The sequence below is a fragment of the Varanus komodoensis genome, unplaced genomic scaffold (assembly GCF_004798865.1).
Source record: "Varanus komodoensis strain SLA01 unplaced genomic scaffold, ASM479886v1 scaffold16, whole genome shotgun sequence".
Classification (NCBI taxonomy): Eukaryota; Metazoa; Chordata; class Lepidosauria; order Squamata; family Varanidae; genus Varanus; species Varanus komodoensis.
The window spans coordinates 18,181,960-18,199,461 of NW_025335468.1; the positions used below are offsets into that span (position 1 = coordinate 18,181,960).

Sequence of the window (17,502 nt, forward strand, 5' to 3'; positions counted from 1 at the left end):
TTCTTGATGGGACGTTTAGAGTGACATTCACCCGTTGCAACCCCTTGCACCATGGGGTTTTCTCTTTGCCTTTCTATGTGCATGGTAAGCAGGTCATGAGCGGAGCCGGCTTGGGGGGCGGGGTCCAGGAGACCCCTTCTGACTCAATCTGTTCCTATGTTTCTGTATGTTACACACAGTATAAAAGGGAACTGTAACAACACACTAGGCTTGTGTAAGTTAAAAACAGCACCATCTCAGTACATATCAGGCTTTCCTCACTCTATGAAAAAGTCCAGAAAATGGCTGGAAAACACAAGAGAGGCCTTGGGGTGGGGTGAGGAATAGCAAAATCATGAAAAGCCTCTGCAAACTTCCGTGAGGGTTTGGGAGTGCGCCACAAATGCCTTGTGTAGAGAAGTCCAGTTCACCCAGAAGAGTTGTGTGATACACAAGTGGTTAGGAAGAGATGCCTTTGTCCCTGGGCATCCACTCACAGGGGAGGGAGGGGGCACCTGCCCCTTCTGGATTCCAGTCATGACGCCATAGTGAAAGCAGTCTCAGCAACTGCTTTCCTAGGTCTCCTCCTCTTAAATTTACTTGCACTTTCCAGCTGTGTGGACAAGGCTCAGGACGAGACAGGAAGTCAGCCAATTAAGCATGGGGCAATTTATTCAGCATGGGAGCAAGAGGAAGTAGGCAGTTGGCGGTAGAACCAGACTCTCCCATACCAAAGCTGTTGTGCGCTGAGGAAAGCGACATCACATGCTGTGACATGCCTGCCTTGGCTACCTCTGCTTGCCAATTCCCCACAACCCGGGGGGGGGGGGTAGGTGGGTACGGCCCAGCCAAGCGAGGCCTGTCAATAAAACTTGCAGGCAGGAGCTCAGCCAAGAATGGCCACGATGCAGGTGGTGGCATGTAGACTTGGAAGGGGCCATGAGGCTGGTTTTCTCTCAAGACCAGCTAGAAGCACCATGGCTTTCAGCATGTAAGGAGTGCTTGCCACATCAGGCACTCCTCACTGACGGTGTGAATAACTGCCTGCCTGTCCTGTGCCTTGACGTAGGCCCCCAGCAGAGTTCCCTTTCATGGAAAGTAAACCAATAAGTCTTTTTCCAGCAAGCAAATGAGGCAGAGTGAGGCAATCTGAGGGAAGAATACAGGAGCATTGCCCATCTAAGAACTACTGTGGCGTTCCTTGTGAAAAAGAAAATCTGTGCTAGTCCCATATCCACATGAGAAGATGCACTAGCTTTTTTGTGGCTTACATGCACACTTCCATGCACACACCTCTCCTACAAAGATGCATAGGGTCAGTTTGCTAAGGTTGGTATCTGCAAGCAGCTTAAAACCCTGCGCATTCATCTGCAAATGTTGGGGAAGTGCTGAAAGAGGACACATGGGAAAGGGAGAGGTGCTTGGTAGTCCTATTATGGGGATAATTGGTCCAAACGTCATCTGTGCTCATTGGCATTGACTGGAAGAGGCAAACAGAGACCACTGAACTTTGCTGATGAGCCATAATCTCTAGATTCCTGCTCACTTGCATTTTAAAAAGCAAGTCTCCGACCCTTTATAACCCAAGCCATAAGGCAAAATGTGCATCCATTTTTTTGCTTTTGTGAACAATTACCCCTCTCCCACCATTTAGAGTTTTTAGCCAATGCATGAAGCGGTCAACCAAGTTGTGTGGCCATGTTGTGTGTTAAATCTTTTTGAGGCCTTCCCTGTTAGGAAGTAACTGAAACTTCATAAAAACAATTCAAAAGCCCTAGGGGTTTCCTGTAGATGGGTTTGGTCTGCAGTCTGCCAAATGGGGGTTGGCATGGGGGGGGGGGCGCATGGAAGGTAGCAGCAAAAAGAGTTTGTGGTCTTTGTAACTCCAATCTTTTTCATACCTTTTGTCTGAGTTTATAAACAAGACATTGACAATGTGTGCAGATGAAGTTCTCCATTGTGATGCCCATCTCACACATCTCACTGTGGGTTACACAATCCTGCCAATTAGCCCAGCACTGTTATTCCTATTTTGCAGAGGGGTGTGTGTTACAGTCTCCTGTGGCAACTCAGCAGTGCAAGCCAGTGTTTTTGGTGCCCTAGGGAAATGCAGATGGAGCTGTGAGATTGATTGCAGGAGCAGTGCAATTTATTAAAGGTTAGACTGGCTTGTTGTGTGTGTTTATATGCACATCACACCTTTAAAAGAACCTGCCATTTGTAGCACTTGCAGGATGCCCCAATGAAACCTCTCCCCATCTCTTGGAGCTGAGACAGGATGCCCTTGTAGCACTACAGTGACTTCTCATGTGTTGTGCAAATAAATTTTAAAAATCCTTGCGAAGCTGCATCTCATGTACAGCACTGCCTTGCAATGGGCTGCGAATGGAGCAGGTCACCCCACACCCCCAACCAATGCTAACCATTATTGGCCTTTGGTCCAAGGGGCCCTTACAGGCATGACGGGAGCCCTGGAACAAACTGAGGGCTTCACTATGGGTGGAAAGACATTGTCTAAACACCAGAAGTTAATCTACATGGAAATTTTACTTCTGTGCTACTATGCCTCATGCTTTGCTATGACACATGACCCATTCAGAGGTTATGCCCACCTTTCTTTCCAAACAATCTGGATTTTCTTTCTTTTCTTTCATTGTCCCTGTCACAGCAGGAACTTACAGGAGCAGGGGGAGGACATTCTCCTGCTCCTGAGGCCAGAGAGGCATTAGCCTTACGCGACATCATCTAATTCATGCTCTTCCATATGGTGTTTAATATTTCCATGTTCTGATTGGGTGTTGGATTACACCACATCCTATGCTCCTTCTGAAGGGAGGGGTAACCCCCCCCCCCCGTGTAATAAGTAGGACATTCTTTTCAATCTTGGGATGATGTAAAATTGTACCATCAGTGAGGCATAGCCATGGACTAGAGAGTGTAAAGGGTACAGTGTGAATGTATTCTTCCTTCACCAAAGAATCTTGAGCTAAGTTAGCAGTCATGAAATGAGAGGTCCTTTCATGGATCAGGAATGCTTTTAGAACAGAAAGGAGAGAATAGAAAGTGTTTCCACCCAAATCTCTTAGCATTTAACCAGGGTAACTGAAGAAAAGGCTTGGATTCCATATGAAAACAGGAAGCTGAACAAAGCCTCTTTCTACATCAATTGCTTTACCACTTTTGTAAGGTGGCTGTAGAGTAACTGTTAAAAAGGCAAATAAAGGCAGGGTAATGTAAATACTCCTCTTCAAAATGTAGAGCAGAGTAGCAGGTTTTGCTGGTTAGAGAAATGTGGAATTCTATGTGAATATTTCAATGTAATCCGCATGAATCCAAGTTAAGTACATCCCAGAAAACAATGGGACAGACGTCTGAGTAAATATAATTTAGGGCTAGATTATGAAGTAACTTCAGTTCAGAAACACCTACCAGAGTGATTCTGGTGTTGCTTTAAGGCTTAATAGTCAGAAAGTGTTTGTTTTTCAGTCTAGTATAGATGATAGCTAGACCTTAATTTTGGTATGCTGGCTCCATTGTTTTTCCCTTGGGCCACTGGCAGGAAGCCCTCAGGGGCTAATCTGAAACCAGATTTGGCCCTCATGCTGAAAAGTGCATAACCCTTGAATTGACAGTAATCTAAAGTACACTCTACAGTGACCTTTTACCATTTGTAGCCCAGTGCCTCTGGAGGGTGTCAAGTTGAGGGATTGCTTTTTTGTTTAGTACAAATAAGTTAAAATAAGACATGCAGGCAATGACAGATAAAACTATATCTGGTTCAAATGCATCATTATACATGATGTAAAACACCAGTCACTCATGAAAATAAGAATTCTAAGAATAGTTCTCTAGCAATCATGTGCAGTTCATCCTGCAGCAAGACCCACAGTGAGGCCAGTTTGCACAAAATAACAGCCAACTGTGCATTTTCTAACCATCAGTGAGGCTTCCATATTCAACAGACCAGGCTGTGTTTAGCTCTCACACAACCCACAATGGCCAGGCTTGCACAAATGACAACATATCCTTGGGGGTTGAATATGAAAATGGTGCCTGCAGGTGCCGCTCCTTGTTGTGGGTCGAATAAATGTTGTGTGAGCCAGGACATATCCTGCAAACCTGGCCATTTTGTCTTACTCAGGCCACTAGGGCTACGTAGGGCCCATCCCTCATCCTGATACCCTTCAAATGCCCTGATCTTACAAGGTTGCTGTAGGGTGTACTTTGGGTTTCCATAGTTCAAGAGTGAGGCACATTTCAGCCTTGGGGGTGAACTCAATTCCAGAGAAGCTCTTGGCACCTCATTGTAAGGACAAGGGGAATGGGGTGTGGCCATACAGATTTTGTAGATCAATGTTCTTACTGTCAGAAACTAGACTTTGGGAGAAGCATTTTAGCTTTGAGAATTGGGGTAGGGGGAATCTACACAAAAGTAAGAAACCTCCCACAGGATTGGTGGTTGGGAGCCTGGGAAGTGCCCAGGGAAGAGGCACAGGTACCTGAGGAACCCTGAAGGTGGGCCCCTAGCAGAGCTGGCTTTAGGCCCCAGGTTCAAAGTGCTCCATCCCTGCATTAGTTAAATAAAGCTCTTTGCCCATGAGCAGCAGCAGGAGAATTATACAAGCCACTTTGAGTTCTTTGTAAATTGAATATATAAATAAGTGAGAAAACTTAATAGTTCAGAGTTGTGATAATTACTCAGGTAGAATTTTATGAAGTTCATTGATCATACAGGACATAAAACAGGTAAAATTCTGTTGTTAGTTGACTAATAAGTTGTTTGTCATTTTTGCCATGCTTTTAAATCACATAAATTTTTTGCTTGGGTACAAATGTCCAAAGCAACAATGAAGTAAGGGCACAATTCTATGTTTAGATAAACAAACCAACGAACCTTACCACTTCCTGCATTCTAGAAGCTGCATAGGACTGCACCTAAACGTTTCTGAACAGAATGTATAGCAATGCCTGAAAGCATACCTTGCTCTACTGGTATTCTAATCTGGGTACTGAAAGCAGATTACATTATTTGTATAGCAGTTTGTTTTGCCTTTTGCTGGAAAACAGTATGGAGCTTAGACCTGTTTTAAGGGTGGAGAGTGATAATAGTTTGAGTGATAATAGTTCTCAAAGCGAATGATAGCAATACGGTGCAAGTACCATTAACACACACACATATTTTGTTCCACTGCCACCCCTGATCAGAGAGATTATTAGGTTGTTGAAGCAACTCAAAGACCTGCAAACCAGGGACAGCTATCTGCAACAAAAATGCATAAAGATGCCCAGATGCTTAAGGGACTTCATTAGGGGACAATTCTAAGTGAAGAATGGGCAGGAAAAAGCAGCTTCAGGTGTTTGCTAAGGCTAAATCAATCTCCCCAAATAGCTTTTACTGACACATCTTTAATTTTGTCATCATCTCTGGAACAGATTTAGTAGCCAATATCTGTATGACCCAGAAAATTTTCCCAAGGTGATAATTATGCCATGGCTGGGTTGCCAGGTTTTAACAACACCGAGCCATTCCACATGGGAAAAAGTTGCAGTAAGTTTTTGTGCAATCCATCAATGCAAATTAGGGGCACAAGCAATGCTCATTTATTAACGCAGGCTACAGAACTATCTTATGAGATCATCTGATAGCTATACATTCCAACCAACCAACACTTAAGTTTGAACACACAGAATGCCCTTTTAGTCAAGCAGCTCAATATTTTGTTAGTTGTAATTGGGAAACATTACCCCACCCCTACCGAGGATGGCAGGTACTCTTCTGAAGTATTAGTTTTTGTTGGGGAATATTACGTATCTACAGTGAGTGGGAGGTACTCTTCTGAAGTGTCCTGAAGAGGGGTTGCGGCAGGATAAGCAATATTCTCTGGCCTCCTATTTCCCTGTTTTCGTTTTACGGTGTGGTTCATCTCTTATTTTTTATTTATATTTGCTGTCATTTGAACAATAACTCAAACAGGGTTCTCCTTTCGTTGCCCCAAGACTCAGCCTTAATATCATTCCAGGTTTGTCTGCAAGCGATGGAACACTGCAAGCCAAACTTCCGATTAAGCAACTATTACGAAAAGAGCTCTACGTGTGCGATTAAGGACCACGCTCCTCATCACAGGAACGGCGACCTGCTACCGAGGTTCACAGCCAATGCTCACGGACTGGAACTTCGGGAAACGGAATTCCTCGCCTCTTCCCTCCAGCCAGGCACTTGGGGGAGCTTTGGGGTTTAGCGGGAAGGGCGCGCGGGCGGAGACAGCGGGGAAAGGGAGACAGCCCACGGTCCCACCACCCGGGCCTTCCGCTTCGCGAGAGGCTCTTTTCCGGGCGGGGACGCCATAAGTTGCCGCGGCGACCTGGGGCTCCTCTCCCGCCAGCTCCCAGGCTGGCTGCAACGCCGCCTGCTCAGGGAACATGGCAGTGCGGGGCCACTTGGACTGCTGTGCAGAGCGCGTGCCTCGTCCGCCCTTAGCCTGGAGATTCCTCGCGCCGGCTGCGGGCGAGGGGAGGCCCGGCAAGGCGCTCCGCTCGCTTCCTCCCCCTCCATTGGCCAAGCGGGCTCCGCAACTGAGAGGAGACGAGGCCCCGCCCACAGATGAATGGGCGCGCGGCCCCGCCCCTCCGCGACCCTGGACCACTCAGCGGCAGCTTGCGCGCGGGAGAGTGGCGTGCGCGAGAGCCTATGGTGGTGGTGCCGTCTGGGATTGGGCGGCCGCCAATAGCAGGCTTCTTCTCCTCCCCCTCCCTTTCTTTTTTCAAGACTACTGTTGGGCAAAGCGGCAGTCGCGGCACCGGCAGGCGGCAAGTAAGGAATAAGCCGGGAGGAAGGGGAGGCTTCTGGGCGGGCGGGGCCAGCCGGCTTCGGGGGGAGGGAGTTCGGTAGTGAGGGGAAGGGCCGGTCAGCGCGAGTCGTCGCCGCCGCCATCCTCGCCGTCACCCCGGGGCGAGCGGAGGAACTCGCCGTGGTGCGCGCGCGGCCGCTGCTGCAGGACTAAGGTGCTGGCGGGGGCAGAAGCAGAGGCCGCCCGCCGGGCCCGGAGCCCCACGGAGGCGGTAGTGCCGCGGGTGGCCGTTGGCCGGGTGCGGTGGGGGGAGCTCTCCGCGGAGGGGAGGACGGGATTGAATGCGAGCCGCTTCCTGAGGGAGGGAGGGCGGGCGGGAGGTGGGGCGGCCCCTTGGTGGGGCCTCGCTTCCTTTGGCGGAGATGAAGGGGAACGGGGTGGAGACCGCTGGAGAGGCTGGGCGGCGAGTGCCAGGTACTCTTCCGAAGTGCCTCGAGGGCGGGGTGCGGCAGGGTGAGCCATGCTGCCCGGGCCCCGGCTTCGTTTAACGCTGTGGGGCATCTCTTATTCCCTCCCCCCTTTGATAAAAGATTTAAGAATTTTTTGAAAAAAACTGAAGGGACTTTTTCGTTTCCCTTGATAAGAATACATTTGGTGAGATGGGGAGGGGAAGACGAGGCGACTTGTGGGTACTTTTCGGCAGCCTCTGGGCCAGTGAGGTGTTGGGGTGGCGGAGGGGAGCGGGGTGCTGACCCCGAGCGAGGTGAGACCCTGAAGTGGACGGTGCAGGGGCAGCGCGTGGAGTTTCTACAAGCATAACATAAGTTTGAGGCTGTTGTGGCAACATCTCCCTTTTTTCCTCTGGGGGACAATTAGTACACATGATCGCCTCCTTCCCTCACGTTTCCAGAAGGTGGCAAAAATAGCCTTTGCTTTTTAATGTCTTATCCTTATAATGTGCAGTTGAATAATAGCGCTGTCATGGGCTCATGGAGGGCCAGATGTAAAAGATGAGGCTTTATCCTGTTTAATGCCGTTTCTCTTAAAGTATGTGGCTTCCATGCAGATTGTTTCTAAAGCTCAATTACTCCTGGATTTAGACAATTAGTTTGTTAAGGAGCTAAATGAATCTTGCGCCATCCTAGTGTTTTATCATCTTCCTGTTCTCTTAAGATACTAGCTTTGGGTGGGGCTATGTGTAGGAAATAATAAATACTATCCTTCTTAGGAAGCTGTTTCTTGCCTTCCACTATTCGTATGTAGTGAATCTACGTACTAGTCTGGTTTTTCTGTTATGCTATGGTTTTTCATAAATTGTAACTCTTAACTGTGAAAAATGTTGCCTTTCCAGAAAAAAGGGTGTATCTCTTAGGGCAAGAAAGTAGTTAAATAGAAGTTAGCTTTGAGCAACTAAATTTGTAAATTTGGGTCAGCAAAAAGGAAGTAACCATCTTGTATAAAACTTAAGAGGGAGGATGCACTTCTTCAATTGCAAAACCTGCACATCTAGTAAAATTTTTGCAACTGTCTCAAATATTTTTAATGAACTTCCTTAATACTGTCAAGGTCGTCAAGTCAATATTGAAGGATGATTAAAATGTCATGTATAATGTTTGCCATAAGAAAAACGCCAAAATCCATATTTTGGGGTAATGCTTTTTAAAGACCAACACAGAGGTTTAAAAATGGTGTGCAAGCTTTAGAATTCTCTAGAAATAGGCTCAACCAGGCACTAAGGGTGTCAGACTTTTTTCGCCCTCTCCTGCACCTCAGCCTTTTGCTTTGTTTACCATCTCCCTGATGAAAGGTTCTGGAGGACTGAAAAGCTTGCATACTATTTTGTGTCCTTTGAGTTAGTCTAATAAAGGTATATGCATTTTGGGAAGTTTCATGTGTCCTAGAAAAGCAATAAGGGACAGAGTGCTGATCATGCTTAGCTCCACACTAGTGCTAGTGCACTCAGTGGAAATATTGTATATTTGGATGTCACTGTTCAGAAAGAATGTTGAAGAATTGGGATGGTAGAAAATCTGAAGGAGGGGCTAGAGGAATTTGATACATTGATTCAAAGCTAAAGCAGAGGTCCCAAACATGTTTGGATTGGTGTACACATTTTGATTTTTGAGAAAGGGTAATGGGCATTGTCAGAAAATGGCTGCCTGAGTGTGTGGCTTGCCCGTCTTAAAGTGCCTGCCATTCTGGACATGGCTTCCCACAAACACTTCTGCAGAAGACAGACTGGTGAGACTAAAAGTAACTTTTCCAAGAACTTAATTATCAGGCAAAGGTAGAATACTTTTTTCAACCCAAATAAAGATGGAACTGGAGCCCTTAACTTTGCATCATGCTAGTCTCCCATTTAAAAGATAAATAATTAAGGAGCATCTTAATAAAAAACCTTAAAAGTCAGGAGGGCCAGGGAGCTTGCCAGGCACAAGTGTTCACAGGCACTGTGTTAGAGACCTTTGGTTAAAGAATTGCACATTCAAAACATTCTATTATTTAAAACAATGTCTGTAAGGGAGAGCCATTGCTGCTTTTGCTTCACTGGGTATAGTAAATGTTTTGAACTAAGTTAGAAGACTGTGTGAAATCTGAAATGCTGTAGAAAATTGGGTAAAGGGAAGTTTCGGAAAGAGCATGCAAAACCTGTATTTTCAGTTTGATAGTCAGTCCAAAGAAATTGAACTGTAACTTTTGTCAGTTACTGTTTTCCTAACCATAATTTCAACAACCTTGTTGCCCTTTTTTCCAACTTACATTGTACCTTTGTAGGAACTCATATTTGCCACCTCTGTAGCAAACTCATATTTGCACATGACTTTCTGTGTTTACAAACAAATTTTAAAAGCAAGCTAATAGAAGTATGATGCATGAATGTTTAACATGTGGTTGTGAATATTGGATTTTATAACTCTCAGTACTTTAGAGCAAAGAGCAAACATGATAATTGATTTTTGGAAAGCAAATTGACTTATTGCTGGGTTCAGGCGGTATGATTAGGATAAAACTCTTAAACAACTGAAGAAACAAATTGATTTTGCCCTGCTCTTCATCTTAGTGTGTAGCTCTTAACCTCCTGGCAAGTACTATTGAATTCTGTCATTGAGTGTTGTAGCTTAAATCCTACTGCATTTTCTGAAGAATCAAAATTTGTGACAATAGCAGCTCATGATGATAAGCGTTAGAAATAGCTCTAAAAGGAGTACTGGTAATTTATATAGGTATTTCTAACATGCTTACTGTCCAGATAAGCCTCCAATCTTTCTTACTGTCTCTCTCGTTGATATTTGCACATTCTACTTAATTGATCATGTGGTACTGGCCATGGCAGTTTACTGCCATACATGATGAAAAAATCATGTTAGCTTTCTATGGGTACAACCCTATACATGTTTAAACAAGAAAAGCCCTAAATCTCCCTAATATTCCCCAGCCAGCACTATTTATTAAGATAATGTACAAAAAGGAGCCAGCAATCGAATCTTTATTAAAACAGTATAAAATAATAATAATAATAATAATAATAATAATAATAATAATAATAATAAAATAAACCAACAATTAAGTAAATTCAGCAGTGGTAAGCAAAACAGGCTCTAGCAACAAAACATAGAAATTTTTGATGAACTTAAGTTGGTGTTTGTGTCAAATTTCAGAACCACGAACTCTCTGAGAGAGAATAGCCTTTACTGGGAGTTGGCATGTCGGAAGGGGTGGAACTAATTTACCCTAGGAGGGAACCTAGAGTCATAGTGCCAATGTTATATAAAAAAAGCCTTATCCTGAGTAATTCTACCGTGCACATATATTTCAAACAGTGGGTGAATGTGGAGTAGATTTATTATTTTATATTGAGTACATGTGTTTTTCACCTTTCTTCCATTGTGGAAATCAAAGAAGTGCACATGGGATTCCCAAGTAATCTCCCATATATAGACTCCTTTGGAAGCAGGCATTCCTAGTTTCTCAAGATTCAGGCTGTTAAGGCTTTATAGGGCAACACAAGAACACTGAAAGCTAAACTGGGTGCCAGTACAGTTGTATCTGGACGGGCATGCAATGTTTTCTTCACTCCCACTTTAGTTAACATTTGATGGCTTCATTTTAGGCCAGCCGCAGTCCCACAAAGCATGCTAGAGAAATCTAGGCTGGATGTATCCAAGGCAGAATAACTAAGCATAGGTCGTTTTTGTCTAGAGAAGTAATACCTAAGTCCCTAAAATGCACTCTTGGCTTCTATTGCCCATCTGGGCAGTGCCAGCTCTAAGAATATATCTAAGCTGGCAATCTGAGCTTTCTGGGGGAGTACAAACTTATCCAAATCAGACTGTTTCCCTATCCCAGAATCAGGGTGTATCTTAATCAGCAATATTTCCCTGATTCAGAACACTTATTTGGAAGTTCTAAGGTCTTCCAAGGATTGGGTGGATGATGCTACACTCTAAATATTCAGATTACTCTGTAGTTTCGTATAGTTCAAAAAGAATATTGATGAAGTAGAATGTGCCTAGAGGAGCAAGACAACAAACATGATGAGGAATCTGGAGACCTCATTCTATGAGGGAGACTATTAAGAGGTGATATAATTGTCATTTTTGAAGATTTTGGAGACTGTTTTATAGATGACAGAATAAATTTATTTTCCATTGCCTAAATGTTAGACCAAAACCAGTGGGTTCAAATCACAAGAAAGAGGATTCAACTAATTATTTGGCAGACCATTCTGATGGTATGAGCTATTTGACAATCATATAGACGGCTTTGGAAGGAACTGGGCACTCCTTAGAGACTGTTAGGAAGAAACTATGTAGTCAAACTTTGAGGAACTTCCAATTCTGTGAGTCTGTGACAAGTGCTATAATCAGTGAGATGGGTACGTGCAGCACCTTCCAAGACAAGAACCATGGGAAAGGTCCTGCAGAAATGTCCTAGGACGATCTTCTGAGATCTGTGCTCTTGGAAGGGCTGGCAACAGTATAAAGCAGTGTGCCGTGCTCATATCCTGGTATGTCAACTCAGAAGGATATCACAGTTGGTAGTACAGAAATTCACCAAGAGTCCTAGATGAACCCATAGGAATAAACCCTTCCTGACAGTTTTCAGCACAGGTGGCATACAGTAGAGACCAAAGAGGCCAATGTATCCAAGATTGGATACAATGCAACCTTCTATTGTACCCTGTATAAACGAGAATGTACTGCTTTTCAGAATATACAAAATGCAGACTTTGAAACTTGAGATACAATCTGTGGGAAAGCAAAGAAAATCTATGGCAACTTGTCTTTCTGAGCTTGTTGATCGGTAAAAGTAACTTGATTTGCAGTGAATATTTTGTATTTCAGATTGGATCTGGATAATATTGAGGGCTTCTTTAGATGAAAAAATAACCTGAAAGATGTGCCATTCCTTGCACAAATGTGAATGTATAATACGTATTACATAATTTTTCAGAGAATTTAAAAATCTTGATTCCTTCCTCTCATCTTTCTTTCTTTTTCTTTTTAGTTTTCTTGAACTTTCATTACTATGCTTACCATTCAGTTCCATTATTCATTCCCCTGAAAATAAAAGTTATTGCTCATCTGCTTCATTTTTCTGGGATTGCTACACTCACATTTCACTCCAGCAAAATAGGATTATTATTTATCTAAGAAAGTTACTTTGCTTTTCTGCTCTAAAAACAGAATAGCTCAAAGCATCTTACAAAAGTATAAAAATATAAAAATAATAATTAATCACAAACACAGTTAAGAACAGCAGCAATAAAACCCCAGAAATAGCAGTCAGGAAATGCAGTCAGTAGTCAATAAGTAACATCAAGGAATACTTTCTGACAGATCACTCAAACAGATGGCCTAACTTCTTGGGGCAGGGAGTTCCATGTATGGGGTACTGCCACCAATGAGATAACCCATGTGTGTTGCCATCAATGTACATGAGAGCAGTGCAGCAGCTGATTCCAAAAGTTGGGCAAGTTACATAGAAGGAGACAGTTGTTTAAGTAGCTAGATCCTAATCCATTTAAGGCATTAAAGGCAATAACCAGTGTTTTGAATTGCACTGAGAAATGAACTGGCAGTCAGTGCAGTCAGAGTCACATAGTCCTAGTGCTTTTCCCCGGTCAAAACTCGACATTTCTGAGTGTTTTTCAAGGGAATCTCTATGTAAAGCATGCTATAATAGTCCAATACTGATGAAAGATCACTCTCTATCCCTGGATAATCTTTTCAAGCAGTTTTATGTGGTTGTTAAAAAGCACAGAGGCAACATTAAGGCTTCTGGAAATTTATAAGTCAAGGAAATGAGCAAAAGTCCACCAACACCACTTTCTGAAACTACCTGCAAGAAAGGAATAGAGCAGGCTGTTTCCCTGAACTCCATCCCAACATGGTGACCCAGAAAGGTAAATAGTTGAAGCTGGCACCAAAAATGCTGAGAAGTCCAGCAGAACCAACATTACTTATGCCTCATCTTGCTTTCAGTGACAATCATCTGTTAGGGCAAATAAGGCTGCCCTAAAATCAGACCTGAATCTGGAGCTGAGTAAATTCAGACGATCAGTCGTATCCATGAATTCTTGAAATTCACTTCACTATGCACTCAAGCATATTACCCCAAAATGAAGCATATTACATTGGTCAATAATTATTCTTAACGATGACTAATTTAACAGGGAAGAAGCTATTGTCACTTGTTGGTAGAATAAAATAAACTTTCATATAAGGAAGCGTTGGCAGTTTTCACTACCCAGTCAGGCAGTCCAGATCTGACTGCAAGCCAGCATGGATCACATCACACATATGGATGACTTCTAATTTGAGAATTTTGACCACATTCCTGTAACACAAGCTGAATGAATGAGCCAGCTGTGGAAGATAAATTACTGGACTCTGTTAATATGAAGGCTTAAATTGGAATGCATACCAACATTTTTTTATTTGCAAGGTGTCTTGCAAAGTGGCCGCTATAGGCTAATGAGCTATCCTTCAGTTCCTAGTGACTTGTATATTTCGCCAAAGCAGGAGTTAACATGGGGTGGTGTGAGGTGTCCTCTTGAATTTTTTTAACACCCTTGAAATCCTTTCATGCCTGGATTTCCAGAGCTGAGGGAAGAAGGTACTTGTTTCTTGCCTGAACTTTGTAGATGATTGAGAAATAATTGTAACAGGCATCCAGTAATCTTTTCTAAAGCCACTTATGATGATTAAGAAAAATAGATTAGGTCCACCCTTCTTGCAAAGGTATGGAAATATTTTCCTAATCCTTATATGAAAGGATTTCCCAGTGAACACTAAGCTTGACTCTACTTGCTAATTTTGTTTGTCCATGCAGAAAACAGGATGCAAAGGAATATGTGTTAGGTATAGCTCAATATGCCCACCCCTTTTTTAAATGAAAAAGCTTACAGACTCTGTGCATCATCCAGCAACTATTGGGGAGGGCTCCATCACTGGTTTTCCAAGGGATGCCTAGGTATCAAGTGGCAAGGCTGCATGTGTCTGAGGGTTTTCTGGTTTAGGGAAATGCCTATTCTGCCATGTGCTGCAGTTTGGCAAAGCATAAATCCCACTCTTCTGTTCCCTTTGGAATAACTTTCCAAAGCTTTAGCCAGTTTTGATTCAGGTAGAAAAAGCAGCATGCTTTGGCCTGGTGCTGAATCCCGATGAAGCCCCATCAGTCACTTTAGGGTTACAGATTACTCTTTGCTTCTGAAGAAGTCATTTTGTGCATTTTCATTGGAAAGTCTTCTACAAGAAAGTTTTCTTATGCCAGGTCAAATCATTAGTCTATTTACTTAGCTCAGTGTACTGTTTGCAATGCATGGCAGTAACTCTGCAGGGACTCAGATGAGTTTCCCTGTCCTACCTAGCATACTGTGGCTTATCCTAGGACCATCTGCATGCAGAGCATGTGCTCTATTACTATGCTACAAGTGAAGGACATGCTGTGCCACACCCTTCTTTCACCTCAGGCTCTTAGAGCGGTCATAGGAGTATCCCGTTCTCTAAGCAGCCTTACTTATATCAGTTGTGAGTGGCTATATATGCATAGAATGAGTAGGTTGAAGTTAGATTAAAGGAGGACATTGTTCGTTCTTCCATACTCATTCTGTCCATCCTCTGCCATAATTTGTTGTGAGTCTTCCTTTTTACTGCTGTTTTGAATTTACTACCAAGCATTGGACATTGAATTGTCTATCTTGTTGGATAGGAGTCAGATTCTTCTACTGGCTAGATGGTTGTTTTTAATGTTGCTTTATTATTAAAGTTAGTTTGGTATTTTCCAAATGATGGTGGTAAAAACATGTATCCAATTATGTCAGTACTGGCAGTGATGCATAATTAAAATTGGCTGCTTTCAGTTAATGTGTACAGATTTCTGACCAGAAGGCCATGCAGTTTTCTATAACTAGAAGACTTAAGTTTGATGTAGTGGAAGGGCATGTGATTTGCTTGCAAGTCTGAGCTTCCCTAAAGTGGTATAGAGGGAGTTACTGAGGACGGGTAGGACTCCTCCTTGGCACATAGCTATAATGGTCAACTTGGCACTGCTAAATTGCACTAGCTCTCTTGATAGATGCCAGTGGTGAAGGTCAGTGAGGTAATTCCTTTTTTATAGGTGTCCTCCTGCTTTGAGTTTCTGCCAAAAAAAAACCCCGTACTTCGGCTCTATATGGCTCTAATAATTTTCTTTTCATTTCAAGTACTTCGCAATAAGCTAAAAGAATACCATTAATTTTCATTCATTGGATATAAAAAACTACACAAACATGTTCATGGGGCATTTTACTATCCAAAGCCATCTTCTAATTTGGGGACATTATGCAAGTGATAGACTACAGCAATATCATGGGAGGACTATATTATAGCTCTACTTCTATGTAAGCCTGTTCCTTAATTTGATTTCATTAACGTATACTGTACCATTTCTGCAACAGTGCAGTTGATTCCTTGGTGTCAGTTGCAATCCTTTTATTTGCTGTACCTTTTTGTCTTGCAGAAGATGACAAATTTGACTTGAATTTTGAAATCTGATAGCTCTTTTTTTCCCTTTAATTGTTTAAGTTTCTCTGAGATACCCAGACTATAGCTCTATTACAATTTTTTAAACCTTCACATACAGTATAATTGTAGATAACTATGAAATTACTATGAAAATGTAAATATCATCTGCGTATACCTCTGCTTTCTATTTCAGAACAGGAAGCTGTATCCCATCCTGAATTGATCTCTGGGAAATGGCCAGGCTCATTCCAACTTTCCAACAGATCACTAGCAAGCTACGTTTTTAAATGTTCAACCTTTGTTATATCAGAATCTTAGAAAAGGAAAGCTAATCTTAAAGGCATATAAAACAGGTAGGATAAAAGCAGATAAAGAACTTTATTCTGCTAACAACATTCAGCTTAATCCTGAATTTGTCCAATCAAAATAGTCATAATGCTCCAGAAATCCATTTGGGCTTTGAGAAACCTGTGGCAAAGAGTTCAACAACTGTAGGCAACTACAGAGTGTACCTTTCTGTGCCCCCTTGTAGATCAGGTATGAGATGTAGATTGAGCAAGTGATTTATTATTTGAAAGCAAAAATTCCTTGTCTGATAGCTGAAGCCAAATTATTATGGGTTTTAAAATGCACCTTGAATTTTACCAATGGTTGATGGCAGCATAGCTATTAGAATGCTCTTGGCTATACTTTGCACAAGTTATGTCTTCCAGTTATCGTTACAATCGCATGTATAGAAGGCTGGCATGAACAGACGCTGCAGTTCTTGAAGCTTGGGTCCTCTTCGACATTGGAATGGCTGCTCTTGCAGGCTGAAATAATTATAGGCAGATCTGTACAACCAGGAGCATCCATATTTTCTCCTGGTTTCCAGTGCTTGCTAGCTGTTGCTTGTTTTCTCCCCGTTTATTTTCAGGCTTATTATTTTCCCCTCTAGTTTTATGCCAGCATCCATAATATACATAGACAGAAACTGAGGATGTACTGGGTATGCATGACAAGATTAAAATTGTATCAGCAAATATGTATCAGTTGCAATACAGAAATAGTCAAAATTTTGCAAACTGTTCATTATATGGAATAGCTGGAACCTGCAACAAAATGATGCAGCATTGAGTTCTTCATTATTTCAGCTAATTAGCAATGCCGTCCTCCTCATGCTCCATTCCATTCCTCCCCCACAGTTTGTTCTTGCCCCCCTCAACATTCACTCAGCATTTCATGGCTATTGAGCATGCTCAGTACTCTTGCACTCTTTTGGTGGTTCTCCCTTAACCCTTTTCCCCCTTGTACTTTGATAAAACTTGGTGTTTCTCTAAGCCTACTAATCTATCCCTTTTGTAAGTAGATGTTGCTATTTTGACTACATTAAAAAATATTCATCTCTGAACTTTGGAAATAGAGCAAATCATGTATCTGCTGATCATCTGCATTTTCAGCAGAGAGAGGATGTTATTACTAGGGACTAGTTGCTCTTTTAAAAACAAAACAAGAAATGTTGTTATGTAATTGCTCAGCTTTAGCTGAGTCATGCACTAGTTGTCTGTCTGCATGTTTCATCCAGATTGGGCTGCCTGCAAACTTGGGGATTTGAGGTACATAGTGGCAAAAGAGGGCACATCCAGGCCATTATATTCAGGGTTCAATAATCTCACTGCCATCCTCAACAAAGCATTAAGCTCTGGTGAGTAAGATGAGTATGAGGCTTCCTCAGAACTGTAACTAAA

The 17,502-nt window shown here is 42.7% G+C and overlaps 1 protein-coding gene across 8 annotated transcripts in view; it reads left to right on the forward strand.

The window, feature by feature from the left end:
* Positions 1–6,730: 6,730 nt before the first annotated feature.
* Positions 6,731–17,502, forward strand: part of FAR1 (fatty acyl-CoA reductase 1) — a 45,767-nt gene continuing 34,995 nt past the window's right edge. Inside the window, exons 1-2 of one of the 8 annotated variants that reach the window (XM_044425612.1) lie at positions 6,731–6,790; positions 15,969–16,128. The gene's annotated coding sequence lies outside the window, so the exon portion shown is untranslated. Of the gene's footprint in view, positions 6,791–6,855; positions 6,982–8,528; positions 16,129–17,502 lie in introns of those variants that run through there. The other 7 variants (XM_044425611.1, XM_044425614.1, XM_044425613.1 and 4 more) reach the window with 7 other exon arrangements.